This window comes from Pristis pectinata, chromosome 7, assembly GCF_009764475.1.
Source record: "Pristis pectinata isolate sPriPec2 chromosome 7, sPriPec2.1.pri, whole genome shotgun sequence".
NCBI classification, from domain to species: domain Eukaryota; kingdom Metazoa; phylum Chordata; class Chondrichthyes; order Rhinopristiformes; family Pristidae; genus Pristis; species Pristis pectinata.
Window position 1 is genome coordinate 52445612 of NC_067411.1, and position 16626 is coordinate 52462237.

At 43.0% G+C, this 16626-nt stretch overlaps 1 protein-coding gene across 1 annotated transcript in view; it reads left to right on the forward strand.

Annotated features, from left to right (window-relative positions):
- Window positions 1-531: 531 nt before the first annotated feature.
- LOC127572979 (MOB kinase activator 3B) overlaps window positions 532-16626 on the forward strand; it is a 68737-nt gene continuing 52642 nt past the window's right edge. Inside the window, exons 1-2 of the mRNA XM_052020725.1 lie at window positions 532-616; window positions 13143-13259. The gene's annotated coding sequence lies outside the window, so the exon portion shown is untranslated. The remainder of the gene's footprint in view (window positions 617-13142; window positions 13260-16626) is intronic.

Sequence of the window (16626 nt, forward strand, 5' to 3'; positions counted from 1 at the left end):
AGTTTCTATTATTAGTTTGACGCACTCTTTCCTGAGCAAACTGACTTCGTTTGCTGGACAGCTCGACTGTTTGGCGTGAGCCCAACCGTTTGTCCCGTTCTTCCGACTTATTGGCTGCCACTTTTGTTAAAAAATAAACTTCTAGAGCATTCCGATCTAAGAAGACAAATAGGCATATGCTTTTAGTGCATTTTTATTTGGAAAACCTGTGACAAAGTCGTACTTATACGACTGCCCAAAGTTTGCTTTTAGCGAGTTGAAGTTCAGCACAATATTTGAATGCTATTTACTAATCTCCGCAATTACCTGACTGTGACAGTTCATGGGCCGCGCCAAATCTGTTGTTTACTTCGTGGGGGTCTGTCCGCACATGTTTTCTATCATTTCTGTTTTGGTGGACTTTATTGTTCCCAGGGAGGGAGATGATGTCTCCCTCACTTCCTGTAGGTGTCTGTTGTGCAGCTCGGACGGTCACATTATACTCCTCGTCGGTTCGTTTTAGGTTTCCGGAGCCATTCTGCTCTTCAAGACGAGCAGCTGGAGCGGGAATTTGAGTCTATCTGTGTCTCAGTGTTTGTGAGTTTGCATGGTGGACCCTGACCCTTCTCAGATGATGGTAAGTGTAAAACAGTTGTGCAATCCTGCTGGACAGTGACCACTTTAGATATTTAAGAAGATTAAAAGGGCTGAAGTGAATCGTTACAGAGATCGCGCTGTGTTCACTCACTGTCTTTGTTGCGATCGCCCTCCCTTTAGCTCTCTTGATAAATGGGGTAAGGGGATTGTTGATCTCCGGCGGGAACAGCACAGGTTCCAGCCGATCAACGACCAAGGCCGGGTTCATGAATAGATGCATACTTCGCCTGAACTGTGCCAAGGGAGGGGTTACGAGTTGAATGAGCAAGATCCTTGTGTGTGTGTGTGTGTGTGTGTGTGTGTGTGTATCTGCGTTTTAAATAAACTGTTCTATTGTTTTTGGGACAGCAGCCTTTTAGAATGAAGGTCTCCTGTTCTTACGTTGGCTATTTGGCACATTTAATCTTCCCTGTCTTCTGAGATTTGCCTCTCTCCTTATCATAGTATCAAGAGTTTTGCTTCCACCTAACTCAGACCAGTCCAGGTATTCAACAGATGGAACCAGGTGGGCTGTGAGTGGTGTGGATAGCTTTCTGTTCTAAATTTGCACTTTTTATCCATTTATTCTTTGGCCCACTCATCCTACAATTAGAATTACAATTAGAACCTTCGTTCTATTTATATAATAATAAACCACATTATCCTGGGTCTGATTGACTGAGTTTTTCCATTATTTCTTCAACATTTCCATCCCTGCCTCCCAGAATTGTTGGATCAGACAGTGGATGTGACCCATTATTTAAGCTACCTTTTAATGCACATGTTCTGTAGTCAGACCTAATGACTGATTTTATAGTATACGGTGCACAAGGTCATTTGATCCAGTCAGTCTCTGGCAGTTCTTTGGGACAAGAATCCAATCAGTCCTACTTCCTGTGCTGTTTGCCCATGACAGTAAAACTCTTGACAATCTGCTGTCTGATTATTCAGAAAACCTGATAGTTCAGCATCTGGCTTACTGAGACCCTGTTTCCCATATTACCTTTAAAGTTACCGGTTTAACTGGAAAATTTATTATGCTACTGCGTGATTCAAAAATGTGAATTTGAATATGATTTAAAAGTGTGTTGTGATATTAATTTTTCAATAACATCCAATACTCTGGAAAATCTGCCAGTGGACGTGATGGGCCAAATGGCCTGTTTCCATGCCGAAACTCCATGCTGGTTTCTGAGTCCACCACCACAGAAGTCCCAACTCTGGCAGATTAATGGAATTACACTGTAGCACATTATATTTCCCCCACAAATTTTTATACAGTTGCTTTGGAAAGTTTCCATTTAATCTGTTTCTGTCACTCTTGGGCAACATATTCCAGTCACAATTTGTTTTTTTAAAATGGTCCTTGTCACCTCTAGTCGATGCCCCTTTCACATTATTTAAATGATCCCTTAACTTTTATGTTGATTTTTCATTCATTTTAGTTCATCCTCAGCCACTCAGAGTAAGGTGAGCAGAATAGTAAAGGTGTTGATGGATCATTTCCAAGGGTTATCAGACCTTTGATGTGTTCGATCACTGGGGTGATGATTGCATACATTCAGACTTTGGTACATGCCTGTTCCCTGTGAAGTACACCACTTGCAGCTGACAGGTTCACACAATACTTTCTATAGTTGTTTTGCACTATAAGTATCTGGGATGGAATCGCTGAGGGATTCCTTCTGATCCACTATTGCAATTTTGGTGGGAGATCAGCAGAAATTCCACTTATGTTACTTCTCTGAGGTTTCTGTTGATCTTCCACTTAAATTGCAGTGGAAGAGTCCTGGAATTATTTATCCCAAGTTTCATGGTAGTCCCAAGCTGGAAAGTTTAGCCTTAGTCAAGATTAGTCTTAACTGGAAATAATGATCCAGGTATTCCAGTCAGTGGCAAAATATGATTCTTATAGCTGGCCTCAAACAAATCTAGGCATAAAGACTCAATGGTGTAGATTTTTTCGCTCCAATGTGAGTTGCAGACTGCCAATTTTTGTGGGGAAGCTATGATTCCAGTCAAAGTAATGCCATCCATCTGATTGTCAAATTCAAGTTTATTGCACAGGTGCAATGAAAATCTTGCTTGCAGCAGCATCACAGGCACATAGCATCATATAAGCAGCATTCACAAGAAAAACTTAAATTAATCATGTTAAACACAAGTTTACAAGAAAGTACACAATTAGAACAAAAAAACAAAGTCCATTTTAATGCAAACTGACCCAAATGTTGCTAAACTGTAGTAATTAAGGTGGTGCCAGTTGGTTCAAGAACCGAATGGTTGAAGGGAAGTAGCTGTTCTTGAACCTGGTGGTGTGGGACTTCAGGCTTCTGTACCTCTTGCCCAATTGTAGCTGTGAGAAGATGACATGGCCCGGGTGCTGGGTCTCTTTGATGATGGATGTTGACTTCTTGAGTCAGCGCCTCCTGTAGATACTACCAGTGGTGGGGAGGGATGTGCCTGTGATGTATTGGGCAGAGACAACTACTCTCTGCAGCTTCTTACGTTCCTGCACGTTGAAATTGCCATACCAGACCATGACGCAACCAGTTAGGGCACTTTCAAAAGTATGTATATAGAAGTTTGTAGAGTGTTCAGTGACAAGCCGAACCTCCTTAATCTCTTCAGAAAGTAAAGATGCTGGTGCGCTTTCCTTGTCATTGCATCTATGTGCATGGCCCAGGACAGGTCATCTGATATGTTAACACCCAGGAATTTAAAGCTGCTGACTCTTTCTGTTGTCCCGATTTTGAGTTCCCACTTCCGTCTGCTGCAAAGTAGCACAATGCCACAAGGTTGATTTGATAAAGCGCGTTTATTAGCAGTATACTGCGGGAGAATTCTCCTCAAACTCTCATGTAGAGTCTTTATCGGAGGTCTCCGCAGTCCAAAGCAGCAGGCAGTAATTTATACAGATATTGTCACGCACACTTAATGAATTCAGCTCCACAAGTTTCGGTCAGGCCTCAGAGAACCAAAGACAGACATCACACCTATTGTCCAACATAATTGAGTTATAATCAAGAGATTCAAAGACAGGTCTCACCCTCATTGTTTAAAACAAGCTTCCTCCAGTCTGTTTATTACACCCACCACCCTTATCGTCTCGTATATTGGCCCTGCCACCAAGGTCCCGGACACAGCAATTATCACCTAGCTTGAGTCAGTAGCTTGCCTGCTCTTGCTTGCAAGTTATTTTTCCATCAGCTATATGTATAGATACAGTCAGTCACAGTTTTTTAACCCTTTACTTCCTCATTTCCACCTCTAATCCCCCAATGTAGACTTGTGCATGTTCGCCCTCTTTCCCCTTCCTGAAGTCAACAATCAGCTCTTTAGTTTTACTGACGTTGAGTGAGAGGTTGTTGTTGCAGCACCACTCAACCAGGTGTTCTGTCTCACTCCGGTAAGTTGATTCATCACCACCCGTATTTCGTCCAACAACAGTGGTGTCATCAGCAAATTTGTATATGGCATTGGAGATGTGCATAGCCACATGACCAAGTGTGTATAGAAACTAGAGCAGGGGGCTAAGCACACAGCCTTGAGATGTACCTGTGTTGATAGTCAGCGGGGAGATGTTGTTATCAGTTGTCATTGATTGAGGTCTCCCAATGAGGTAGTCGAGTATCTAGTTACAGAGGGAGGTACAGAGGCCCAGATCTTGAAGCTTGATGATGAATTTAGATGAGATGATTGTTTGACACCAAGCTGTAGTTGATAAACAGTGGCCTGACATGTGAGTTCCTGTTGTCCAGATGGTCCACAGCAGAGTGAAGAGCCAGAGGAATTGCCCCTGCTGTTAACCTGTTATGGCAGTAGGCAAATTGAAGTGGATCCAGGTCATCTCTGAGGCAAGAGTTGATTTGCGCCATTACCAACCTCTTGAAGCATTTCATTACGGTTGATGTAAGCTCAACCGAAAGATAGTCATTGAGGCAGGTCACCACAATCTTCTTGGGCACCAGTACAATAGATGCCTTTTTGAAGTAGATGGGGAAACTCAGATTGCAGAAGCGAGAGATCGAATATGTCCATAAATGCTCCAGCCAGTTGGTCCACACAGATCTTTAGTACTTGGCCAGGTACACCGTCTGGACCTGTCATGGATTCACTCTCTTGAAGGATGCCTGGATGTCGGCCTTAGAGATGGAGATTACAGGGTCATCCAGAGGTGTGGGGGCTTGTGTGGAGTGTGTCATAGTTCTTCCTATCAAAGCGTGCATAAAAAGCATCGAGCTCATCCAGGAGTGATGGATTGTTGCCACTTGTGCTAAAACTGATCTCGCCTTGTAGGACATAATATTGTGCAAGCCCTGCCACAGCTGTCGAAATTCCATCTGTGATTCCAATTTAGTCCTAAATTGCCTCTTTGCGCTTGCAATGGCCTTCTGGAGGTCATGCCTGGACTTCTTATATGACTCTGGATTGCCAGCTCTGAATGCCACAGATCTAGACCTCAGCAGATTATGAATCTCCTGGTTCATCCAGGGCTTCTGGTTGGGGCAGACTCAATCAAACAGAAAATAAGAAAATAATCTAGGAACAAAAAGGCATCATTTTTTACAACCTCTTAAACATTTTTTGAGGAGTGAAGTAATGATGGGATTAAGGTAATAACTTGAAATATCATAGACCTTTAGAGTCATAGAGATATACAGCACAGAAACAGGCCCTTCGGCCTAACTGGTCCATGCCGACCAAAATGCCCCATCCAAGCTAGTCCCATTTGAACCATAGAACCATAGAACAATACAGCACAATACAAGCCCTTCGGCCCACCATGTTGTGCCGACCTTCAAACCACACCTAAGACTATCTAACCCCCTTCCTCCCACATATCCCTCTATCTTAAATTCTTCCATATGCTTATCTAACAATCTCTTGAACTTGACCAACGTATCAGCCTCCACCACCACCCCAGGCAGCGCATTCCATGGACCAACCACTCTTTGGGTGAAAAACCTCCCTCTGACATCTCCCTTGAACTTCCCACCCATTACCTTAAAGCCATGCCCTCTTGTATTGAGCATTGGCGCCCTGGGAAAGAGGTGCTGGCTGTCCACTCTATTCCTCTCAATATCTTGTATAACTTGATCATGTCTCCCCTCATCCTCCTTCTCTCCAATGAGAACAGCCCTAGCTCCTTTAGTCTCTCCTCATAATCCATACTCTAATCCAGGTAGCATCCTGGTAAATCTCCTCTGCACCCTTTCCAACGCCTCCACATCCATCCTATAATGAGGCGACCAGAACTGGACACAGTACTCTAAGTGTGGCTGAACCAGAGTTTTGTAAAGCTGCATCATCACTTCGCGGCTCTTAAACTCGATCCCACGACTTATGAAAGCTAACATCCCATAAGCTTTCTTAAATACCCGATCTACCTGTGAGGCGACTTTCAGTGATCTGTGGATATGAACCCCCAGATCCCTCTGCTCCTCTACACTGCCCAGAAGCCTGCCATTTACCTTGTACTCTGCCTTGGAGTTTGTCCTTTCAAAGTGTACTACCTCACACTTCTCTGAATTGAACTCCATCTGCCACTTGTCAGCCCAGCTCTGCATCCTATCAATATCCCTCTGTAAGCTTCAACAGCCCTCCACACTATCCACAACACCACTAATCTTTGTGTCATCTGCAAACTTGCCAACCCAGCCTTCCACCCCCACATCTAAGTCGTTAATAAATATCACAAAAAGCAGAGGTCCCAGAACCGATCCCTGTGGGACACCACTAGTCACAGCCCTCCAATCCAAATGCACTCCCTCCACCACAACCCTCTGCTTTCTACAGGCAAGCCAATTCTGAATCCACATGGCCAAGCCTCCCTGGATCCCTTGGGCCTCTGACCTTCTGAAGAAGCCTACCATGCGGAACCTTGTTGAACACCTTACTAAAATCCATGTAGAGCACATCCACTGCACTACCCTCATCAATCTTCCTGGTCACCTCCTCAAAGAACCCTATCAGGCTTGTGAGGCAAGATCTTCCCTTCACAAAGCCATGCTGGCTGTCCCTAATCAGTCCATGATTCTCTAAATGCTCATAGATCCTATCTCTTAGAATCCTTTCTAACAGCTTACCCACCAAAGATGTAAGGCTCACCGTCTGTAATTCCCTGGACTATCCCTACTACCTTTCTTGAATAAGAGGACAACATTCGCCACCCTCCAATCCTCCGGTACCATCCCCGTGGACAACGAAGACTCAAAGATCCTAACCAGCGGTTCAGCAATCTCCTCCCTCGCCTCACAAAGCAGCCTGGGGAAAATCCCTCAGGCCCTGGGGACTTATCTGTCCTAATATTTTCTAACAACTCCAACACATCCTCTCTCTTAATATCTACATACTCTAGAACATTACCCTTACCAACACTGTCCTCAGCATCATCAAGACCCTTCTCCTTGGTGAATACTGAAGAGAAGTGTTCATTGAGAACCTCACCCACTTTCACAGCTTCCAGGCACAGCTTCCCACCTTTGTCTTTAATGGACCTACCTTTACCCTAGCCATCCTTCTGCTCTTCATGTACGAGAAAAAAGCCTTGGGATTCTCCTTAACCCTACTTGCCAAAGCCTTTTCATGTCCCTTTCTCGCTCTCCTCAGCCCTCTCTTAAGTTCCTTCCTTGCTACTCTATATTCCTCACGAGCCCTGTCTGATCCTTGCTGCTTACACCTTATGTATGCTGCCTTCTTCTTCCTAACTAGTTGTTCCACCTCTCCCGTCACCCACGGTTCCTTCACCCTACCATTCCTTCTCCGCCTCACCGGAACAAATTTATCCCTAACATCCTGCAAAAGATCCCTGAACATCGACCACATCTCCATAGTACATTTCCCTTCAAAAATGTCACCCCAATTTACACTCCCAAGTTTTCGCCTTATAACCTCATAATTTGCCTTTCCCCAATTAAATATCTTCCCGTCCTCTTTGCTCCTATCCCTGTCCATGACCATTCTAAAGGTTATGGAGCAATGGTCACTGTCCCCCAAATGCTCACCCACCGATAGATCTGTCACCTGTCCCGGTTCATTACCTAAAACTAGATCTAATATGGCATTCCCTCTAGTCAGCCTGTCAACAAACTGTGTCAGGAATCCGTCCTGGACACATCTAACAGACTGCGCCCTGTCTAAACCCTTGGCACTAAGTAGGTACCAATCAATATTTGGAAAGTTGAAGTCTCCCGTTATAATAACCTTGTTATTTTCACATCTTTCCAAAAACTTCCTCCCAATCTGCTCCTCAGTATCCCCACTGCTACCAGAAGGGTAACTGCCCCTTTCTTGTTCCTAACTTCCACCCATACTGACTCTAGAGAGGATCCTTCTACATTATCCACCCTTTCTGCAGCTGTAACAGTGTCCCTGACCAGTATCGCCACCCCTCCTCCTTTTCTCCCCACACCCCCCATCCCTTTTAAAACACTGAAAACCAGGAATATTCAATATCCATTCCTGCCTTGATGTCAGCCATGTCTCTGTAATAGCCACAATATCATAGTCCCATGTACTATTCCAAGCTCTCAGTTCATCTCCCTCATTCCTGATGCTTCTCGCATTTAAGTAAATGCACTTTAGCCCATTCACCTTACTATTATAGCCTGTACTCTGCTTCTCCTTCCTCAAAGCCTCTCTACCTGTCAGATCTGACTTTTCCCCATCCCCTTCTTCCTCTGATCTACTCCTCCGGTTCCCTTCCCCCTTGCAATCTAGTTTAAACCCTCTTGAACCACCCTAGCAAACCTGGCCGCAAGGATATTTGCCCCCTTCAGGTTCGGGTGTAACCCGTCCTCTCTGTACAGTTCCCACCTTCCCCAGAAGATATCCGAATGATCCAAAAATCTAAAACCCTCCCTCCTGCACCAACTTCTCAGCCACACATTTGCCAGTGTTTGGCCCATAACTTTCTAAACCTTTCCAATCCATGTACCTGTCCAACCGTCTTTTAAAAGTTGTTATTGTACCTGCCTCAACCACTTCCTCTGCAGTTGATTCCACATCGATACCACTCTTTGTGTAAAAAAATTTGCCCCTCAAGTTCTCATTAAGTCTTTCCCCTCTCACCTTAAAGATTTGCCCTCTAGTTCTGGGAACTAGACTGAGAAAAAGACTAGATGTAGTCACCCTAGCTATGTCCCTCATGATTTTATATACCTCAATACCTCCCAGTCTCCTACAGTCCAAGGAATAAAGTCATAGCCTGTCCAACCTCTCCCTATAACTCAGTCCCTCAAGTCCTGCCAACATCCTTGTAAATCTTTTCTTCACTCTTTCCAGTTTAATAACATCTTTCCTATTGCAGGGTGACCAAAACTGAACACAGTACTCCAAGTGTGGCCTCACCAGCGTCTTGTACAACTGCACAATGACCTCCCAACTTTAATACTCAGTGCTTTAAAAGTGCTTCCCCATCTGCTTCAAAAATGACTTATGAAGGTGAGCGTGCCGAAAGCCTTCTTCACTACCTTATCTACTTGTTACTCCACTTTAAGGGACGTATGCACCTGTATTCCAAGGTCCCTCTGTTCTTCAACAGTACCCAGGCCCTTCCATTCAATATAAAAGTTCTACCTTGATTTTTCCTTCCAAAATGCAACATCGAAGGCACTTATCCGAATTAAACTCCATTTGCCATTCCTCAGCCCACTTACTCAGCTGATCAAGATTCCCCTGCAATTTTTGATAATTTTCTACATTGCCCACTATACCACCTATTTTGATGTCAATCTGCAAACTTACTAACCATGGCTTGTACATTCTTAAATAAATAGTTGATATGGACGATAAACAACAATGGGCCCAGCACCAACCCATGAGGCACGAGCCTCCAGTCTGAATAACAACCTTCCACCATCACGCCAATTGTGTATCTAATTAGCCTGCTCTACCATCTTTAGAAAATGGAATCACTTTTGAATTTCTGTATTTTAATGTGCATATGCAGGTTTCTGATTGTTGTTAATTTCACAGATTAATGACGTAAAACACAGTTTTACTTTCATTACAACCACAAATTGTAGGCAAACTTTAACTTGGATAAGTCATAGAAGAATATTTGGCAGTATTCAGCTTGCCCATAAACCTGTCTTTTCCAAATTTCCTTCATCTCAATTTATCTTTTGGGCTCTAGTGAGCACAATGCATCCTTTAATGTTTCATGTATAACTAAAGGTTATACATGAACCAACAACCAAGTTAAATAAATAACCACACTAAATTGCCATCTGGTTCCATTGAAAGTCATCACTAGGTAACAATCTAACTAGTGTCCCATATTACCACAGCAACATACCAATAACTAGATAATCTTAGTGATATATAAATATTGCCCCAAGAAACTGGGGATTACTTCCCTGCTCTTGTGCAAGATAATGTACAAGTTCTTTCATGTCCATCTGAGAGGTCAGATAGTTTAGCACAGCATCCAAATGGCAACACCCACAATAGTGGTTTATACTTTCTTTTAGTTCCTTAATCATCTATGACACTTACGTTGAAAGTGCTGTAGAACTGGAAGATGTTTTTGACAGTGTAATGCTCCCTCTTGAGTGCAGTGGAAATCCATCTGCTCTTTTGTACTTGCTTTTTTGGAATGTCACTTGAACCAACAACCTTCTGAACCTTAGTGAGAGTGCTACTCATCCAGCCATGGCTGCAGCCTAGTTTGTGGGGGATATGATTATGTGTTTCATAAACGTAAATATTTTTCACCAGAGTGCTGTGTTTTGCTCAGAAGTATAATTAAATAATGATAAACAGAAATGCTGATCCATATTGAGTAAGCTGAATTCCCTTTTTAACATGGAAGACTACAGGATTTTTTGAGGATGTTTAGAGGTCATTTTTCACAGTCAACTCTGCAGAAAAATTGTAAATATGTTGCCTTGGTGGCACATCAATTCCAGCTTCCAACTTGACCTCTCTGGTTAATTTATGACATTACTTTTCAAGACAGAGTTGTGCCATTGCCTGAAATAACTGCAAAAGTGGAAGGCTTTTGCTTTTAATAGCCCTTCATTTTCTCATATGTATTAGTTTAATTTTTTTGTGATTGTCTGCATTGGCCATTGTCCTTTTACCATGAAATTGATTTTGCTAACAGGTGTGTTTAGAATTACTGAATAACTCTGCTGGAAAAAGTTGTATTTTCATATTTTCAGAAGCTGCTGATTTCTGACAGCATCTCCTCACAAGAAGCAGTGCCCCAGAATTATGCAGGGCCTTGCTTGTAGTTAAAGGATTTTCTCCACTGTTTCAGCTTTAAAGAAACTAAACAGAATTGCAGGGCTACTTTTTAACTCTTAAATACTATGCTGCTCTGACGTGGCTTTTGCGTGAGAGGATTCCACATATCCACTACTATTTAATCTTTTGTCTGGACACTTGGAGGGATAACCAAAATCCAGTTTAATTTTATTTGGAATAGAAATATAATTCATCTATTTCCCATGATCTAGGAAACTGGTAGCAGATTTTGGAGCAGCCACAGTAAGTGGTTAATAATTCTGCTGATGACACCTAAAATAGGTGGTATCATAGACAGTGAAGGAGGTTATCAAAAATTATAGGGGGATTGTGATCAGCTAGGTAAGTGGGCCAAGGAATGGCAAATGGCGTTTAGTACAGATAAGTGTGAGGTGTTGCATTTTGGCAAGTCAAACCAGGGTAAGTCTGTCACAGTGAATGGTAGGGCCCTGGGGAGTGTTGTAGAACAGGGACCTAGGGGTACATACATAGTTCCCTGAAAGTGGTGTCACAGGTAGGCAGGGTGGTGAAGAAGGCGTTTGGCATACTGGCATTGAGTACAGGAGTTGGGGTGTTATTTTGCAGTTGTACAAAGCGTTGGTGAGGCTGCACTTGGAGTATTGTTACAGTTTTGGTTACCCTGTTATAGGAAATGTCATTAAGCTGGATATGTTACAAAGAAGACTTATGAGAATGTTCCCAGGACTCGAAGGCCTGAGTAATAGAGTGAGGTTGGGCAGCCTTGGATTTTATTCCTGAGCATGTAGGAGACTGAGGGGTGTATAAAATCACGAGGGGCATAGATAGAGTGAATTCACATAGTCTTTTTCCCAGGAAAAGGGCATCAAAAACCAAAGGGTACAGGTTTAAGGTAAGAGGGGAAAGATTTAAAAGGGACCTGAGGAGCAACTTCTTCAAATAGAGGGTGGTGAATACATGGAACGAGCTGCCAGAGAAAGTGGTTGAGGCAGGTATAATAACAGTGTTTAAAAGACACTTGGACAGGTGCATGGATAAGGAAGGTTTATGGGCCAACTGCAGGCAATTGGGACTAACTTAGATGTGCATCTTGGTTGGCATGGACAAGTTGGGCCGAAGAGCCTGTTTCCATGCTGTATTGCTCTGTGACTTTATGACTAATTGGCCAAAGCACAAAAGGTGGCTAGAATTTCTCTTATCAATTCCCTTGTAATTTGGAACACCCCATTCACTCATCAAGAACAAGTGTTTTGCTGCCATGGAGTTTGCTGCTTTGAGTTCCTACCCCACTACGTTGAAAGCTAAATTGAACTTCAGATATACAGATTGTGCAGCTTTGCTTTGAGTTTCCATTTCAGCAGGTGCAGTACCATACTTGACAGTTCAACAGGCAATCATGGTGGTGCAAGGCTTGATTTTAGAGCTAAAGTAAATCAATAAGGAGAGGAGAAGGGCTTTATCTTTGCACGAGGGGAAGAGAAAAACGTGAGGCAGTGGATATTTCCATCATCTCAGGACAGAGTGGCTGATTTTAACTTGGCCTTCATCTTTTCTCAAATAGTGGCATTTACCTTTCAATTCCATTTAGATCAAAAGTATGCTTAACTTAGTTTATTTAATGTTTTTTGAATTGTTAGAGGCAGTCACTTCTGATGATGTTTTGTAAAAGATGCAGATAATTATTCATAAAATGTGGAGCAAGGCAGTCAGCTGGAATTAATTTCCTTTTGTAAAGTTGTTCTTTGTGATGGCAGATGCTGCTTCAGTTGACTGCCAAACTGCAGAATTTCAGTGGGTGTTGGCCTGGTGATCTCGGAGACACTGTGGAAAAAATATGCTTTATCCCAGGTTATGCTGCCGGCATTGCCTGGTGATCTATTATGCACTCCATTTTCACTCTGACCTGCCATTCCTCATGTGTTGCCAGAGAGCTGATCTCAAACATCAAAGCTAAGCCCAGTGCTGCCTTCTGGAATGGGCACTTTACTGATATTCTTTCCATTCTGCTGGCAGTATGCTGGTTCCAACTGTTAGAATGCTCCATTCCTGCTCCAGCTAAGATCAGGTGAGCTAGCTCAAAAGAACTTAAGATTGATTATAAGATTTTTTTTATTCAAGGGGTGTGGACATTATTGGAAAGCAAGCATTTATTTCTCATCCAGAATTGTCCTTGGGAAGCTGGTTCTTGAACAGGTATATTCCTTTTGTAGAAGTTACTCCCACAGTGCTTTTTAAGGAGTTGCCGGATTTAGACCCAATGACGATGAAGGAACAGTGATTTATTTCCAATTCAGGGTTGTGTGCAACTTGGAGAAGAACCTGCAAGCAGCTGTGCTCCTATGTGCCTGCTGCTCTTGACTTTCTTGCGAGTAGATGTCGTGGATCTGAAAGGTGTGATTGGAATAGACTGGGTGAGTCATTGTTGTGAGCTTTGTAGATGGTACTTGTGAATACAGTCCTACATTGCACTGTTTGGGCATTTTAGAAGAGCATGGCAGAATTGCAATATCTTTTTCAAACTGTTATGCTTTAAGCTGTGGAGGCTGTTATTTGATTCTTACTGTGTACATGTTTTCTTTCAAATGACAAATGGGGGGTATTAGCTTTTGGTACTTGCTCTATCAATATGATCTTTCTGAGAGATATTGCATAGTGTCAAAATGTGAACAGTTTTATTGTGTATCGCCACAGCCACTAGCTGCTGAAGCAGACCTGGTGAGAGAGCTCTGCATCAGCGAAAGACCTTTTTGCCAATATAAAATTGTCCTGGAAGCGTCTGCAGCAGTTAATTTTCATTCTTCAAGAAACTCACAGTAGAAATATAGATAGTCTGTGATAGTTATGGTGGTTAAAGGAGGAATACTTCCAGAACTCTTTTGCTATTCTTTAGTGGCACTATGGGACATTTTCTATTCCTATGCCCAGTTAAATGACCCTTTGATTTAACATCTCATGGATGTTTTTCCCAGTGTTGCATCATTGAGGTTACATTGAACACCCTGAACTAAAATCCTGCAGCAGGGCTTGGACACAACTTGTACTTACATAGGATTCTAAATGTAGTAAAATGCCCCAAAGTGCTCACAGTGTATTTTCAAAGAGAATTTGATACCCATAATTTTGATTTTAGATCAGATTGCTCCCAATAGAGCCAAACTTGTTGGCCCCGTCAGCCATAATGTAGTTTTAATACTTTCAGAATAAAAACTGAAAATGCTAGAAACACTCAGCAGGTCAGGCATCTGTGGTGAGAGCATGCTGTTACTGTTTCAGTTCTGACAAAGGGTCTTCAAAATGAAACATTAGTTCCGTTTTTCTTCCCACAGATGTTGTCTACCTGATGACTATCTGGAGCATTTTCTGTTTTTATTTCAGTTTTCCAGCATCTGAAGTTCATTGATTTTCTTTTATAGTTGGGTTTAGAAGGAGGCCCAGGAGTCTGTGCAATTGGGATACCTTATTGGCCCATATATCAGTGGTTTGCAGGCAGGTGGGACAATAGAAATCCTCAAAAGAATGCACTTCACTTGTGAAAACTGGTAACTTCAACTGCCCATGGATTATACCCTGCACTTTAAAGAGGAGTTAAACGAGAAGTTAACTCCACAGGAACATCACTTTGAAACGCAAATTGGTGTCATGACATAATCAATTTTTCTCTTAAAATGGAGACACAAGAGAGCGCAGAGGCTGGAATCTGTAGCAAAAGTTAAACTGCTGGAGGAACACAGCAGGTTGAGTAGCATCTGTGGAGACAAAGGGACAGTCAACATTTCAAAATGCAGTGTCATGATCCAAAACATCGACTCTCCCTTTGCGTCCACAGATACTCCACTCCACCTCCACCTCCACCCCACTCCACATTCCCTCCCTCCTCCCTCTTTCCTCCTCCGTACTCCACATTCTCTTTGCCTCTATGCATTTCCTCCACCACTTCTGTGTGTTCCCTCTGCCCCCACTCCTCCGCTTCCACACTCCCCATCCTCTCCACCCCACTCCTAGTTCCCTCTGCCCCCACTCCTCCGCTTCCACACTCCCCATCCTCTCCACCCCACTCCTAGTTCCCTCTGCCCCACTCCAAATTGAGATGTATTAATTGCTTCCTACTTTCCCCATCTCTGCTCTTCTCCCCTCTGTCCACCAGCTTTACTCGGTTACTCCGAATCTCCATGTGCAACAGCATTGAAATCAGATACAAGTGTCCAGGTCAGGTTTTGCTTTTATGTTTGCTGTTTTGGAGCATTTGGATGAAATGTCTGTTCTTCAGTCCTCTATCTACCAATGGTTACCGAATAGTTCACACAAGTGAATGATTAATCTGTGGTTTCCCATGAGTTAAATATATATTTATCAATACATAGAGGGACATACCAGAGAGGGTGCGACACTGGACTTCCTCCTGGGGAATGAGGTAGGGCAAGTGGCAGAAGTGTCTGTCAGTGAGCCATAATTCTATTAGTTTCAAAATATTTATGGAGAAGGATATGAGCGGTTCACAGGTTAGAGTCCTGAATTGGGGAAGAGCAAATTTTGGAGCCATTAGGTGAGATCTTGCAGAGGTTGATTGGGTGAGATTGTTTGCAGGGAAAGGAGCACCCTCCAAGTGGGAGGCTTCTAAATGTCTGATGTCAAGAGTTCAGGGTCTGCATGTGACTGTTAGGGTGGAGGGCAAGGCTGGTAGGTTTTGGGAACCCTGGTTGACGAGAGATATTGAGCCTCTGGTTAAGAAAAAGAGGGAGGAATACACTGTGCATAAGCAATTGGGAACCAGTGAATCTCTTGATGACTCCAAGAATTGTAGGAATGCACTTAAGAGAGAAGTTAGGAGGGCAAACAGAGGATATGAGAAGGACCTGGCAGACAAGGCTAGGCAAAATCCCAAGAGATTCAAGAGGTAAAAGGGTGGCTAGGGAGAAAATAGGCCCACTTAAAGATCAGCTCGGCCGTCTGTGTGTGGAACCAAGGGAAATGGGAGAGGTTTTTTAATAAATATTTCTCTTCAGTTTTTACTATGAAGAAAATGATGGAGACTAAGGAAATGAGGGAAATAAGTGATGATGTCTTGGACCACATACAAATTAGCAGGGAGGAGGTATTAGAGGCCTTAAAGTGCATTAAGGTGGATAAATCCCCAGGGCCTGTCCCAGTGCATTCTCAAACCTTGTGGGAAACAAGATAAAAAATTTTGGAGGACTTGGCAGAGATATTTGCTTCATTTTCAGTCATGACTGGAGAATTGGAATTGGTTTATTATTGTCACATGTACTAAGGTACAGTGAAAAACTTGTCTCAGGTACAGATTAATTTCGTACACAGTGCATTGAGGTAGTACAAGGTGAAACAATAACAGAATGCAGAATAAAGTGTAACAGCTACAGAGAAAGTGCAGAGTGGCTTATGTGGTACCATTGTTTAAAAAGGGTGGAAAAAGCAAGCCAGGAAACCACAGGCCAGTGTGTCTGACATTAGTGATGGGTAAATTGCTGGAGGGGATTCTGAGGGACAGGATCTACCAACATTTGAAGAAACAGGGTTTGATTTGGGATTGTCCACATGGCTTTGTGCATGGGAAGTCGAGTCTGACGAACCTCTTGTAGTTCTTTGAGGAGGTAACAAAGGGGATAGGTGAGGGAAGGATAGTGGATGTTATCTATATGCACTTTAGCACGGTCTTGGAAAAATTCCTCATGGCAAGCTAGTCTGGAAGACTAGATTGCATGGGATCCAGAAGGAGACAGCTGATTGGATTCATAATTGGCTCACTACTAGGAATCAGAG